This window comes from Saccostrea cucullata, unplaced genomic scaffold (genome assembly GCF_032062105.1).
Source record: "Saccostrea cucullata isolate Sc308-1 unplaced genomic scaffold, CSIRO_AGI_Scuc_v1 ctg21001, whole genome shotgun sequence".
Lineage (NCBI taxonomy): Eukaryota > Metazoa > Mollusca > Bivalvia > Ostreida > Ostreidae > Saccostrea > Saccostrea cuccullata.
In genome coordinates, this window is record NW_026936767.1 from 1 (window position 1) to 1884 (window position 1884).

Here is a 1884-nt window from a genome sequence, read left to right on the forward strand (position 1 = left end):
GTTTTTTACAAGAAAAATACTGTACCCCCCCCTTTCCCAAATTGGAAAATTTACCCGTTACCAATGCGGAAATTGCCATCTGCGACTTGACCACAATGCAAGACAGTGCATTATTGAAAAATGTGTTATAAATCAGCAATGCATTGATAAAAGTAAACATCAGGAAGAGAAATCAATTGTTGAAAGTTTAAATGAAAACCTCAAACGGTTTGAGAAAAAAATGAGAGATAAAAGGTTAGAACACGAGACAAAAGTGAAGGCAATTAACTCTGTTACATGTAAAAACCCTTTCAGTCAGAAAATTAGGGGATATCTAATTAACAGCGACAAAGGAAAATATTTACGTAAGGATTTCCATCGCTAATGGGACCTAATTCCCTTCCCTTAAATGTCCGTCAAGTACATAATACACTGATATTATATTAAAGTATGTTATAGTGGAAAAGGATTACCCGCGAGAAATTTTTAAAAATGTCATTAATTAAGCAGTAGTTAATTAACAAAAAATGCATTGAAGTCTAGGGGGAAAACGTTTTGTTTTTTTTTTTTTCAAAATAAAAATTCAAATAATTTGAATATCAATAAATCCTTCGGTGGAAAGATGCATTGAAATATTAAAAATAGAATGGCAGTTGAAAACAATTTTTTTACCAGGTAAATTTTTTAATTGATTTTTTCTTTATTAATTAAATAAGAGGGGGATAACTCTCACCAAAACTCAAAGTCATATATTAGGAAACATCCCACTATACATCCTAATAGTAATAAATGGGAAAAATGTCTAAATAAACTGAGTGTTCAGTGCCTACATATCAGTTATGTATTCAGTTTCACTGAATTTGTTCCCATTAGGGATTGAATACCTTAATTAAAACTGCAAACGGGCAATACGTACGAAGATCCGGCATTGTCAACATCGATACGGCAAAACTTGAGAAACATTTTCACGGAAAGGTACCAGATAACTTGGAGCAGATATCGCGCACGTTTCCCACAGTGATAAAGAATTTTGACGGCGGACGTCCAGACCTCGGAATATTAACATAGGAAATCCAGCTCGGCCCATTCTGGAGGCGGTTTTCTGTGGCATTAGGAAGGCTCCCAAGTCTAAACGAACCATGTCCCTGGGGTGAGTTAATAATTAGTTTACATAATTTTAATCATGTCACTTTAATGTTAAGAAAAAAACCCAATCTTTTATATTTACCAATTGATAATTTCAAGTTTTTTTTATTTCAGATGAATCTGTGCCACCTAAGAAAAGGCGTTAAATGTACATGTGAAAACGTGTAATTAAATGGCATTTGTCCAACTTTTTTCCTGTTTGTGCATGATTTGTTTTTCATTGTCTGTTGCACGAGCAACCAATCAGGGATAAGTAGAAACTACAGATCATAAAGCTTGCTTCTAGAAGGCATGTACATGTTACCTTAAGCGAGCTGTCAAACGAGATAGTGACGTAACGGAAAACTTTACAGTCGACTGCAAACAATAATATAGAGCTAGAATCAAGAAGCTCTAAGGTTAGGACTTTGTGTCCAGGTACATGTACGGACTTTTTATTCGTGGACGACATTATTTGCCGGTACTGAAGAGGTCCAGACACGCAGGGAGAACTCATGCTTAGCTTAGGGTTGAAGCTTCCCCAAGCGAGGGGGGGGGGGAAGTAGCGGATATTATATATGTAAATTTTACTGCCTCGCTAGTGAGTCAGGTTTTCAGCAAGGTCGAGCCTGTTTAACCCTTGGATGGGTGACTATATCACGTTACAATAATACATGTGCAATGTACATTATTATAGAGGATGATAACAGATCCGAGAACCACAAATACAAAATACAGATTATCCGTGTTTGTCAAAAGGATAGAGTGTGACATAGCTTT

At 35.8% G+C, this 1884-nt stretch overlaps 1 pseudogene; it reads left to right on the top strand.

Annotated features, from left to right (window-relative positions):
- The first annotated feature begins 64 nt into the window (after positions 1 to 64).
- On the top strand, positions 65 to 1271 carry LOC134246521 (uncharacterized; annotated as a pseudogene).
- The last annotated feature ends 613 nt before the right edge of the window (positions 1272 to 1884 follow it).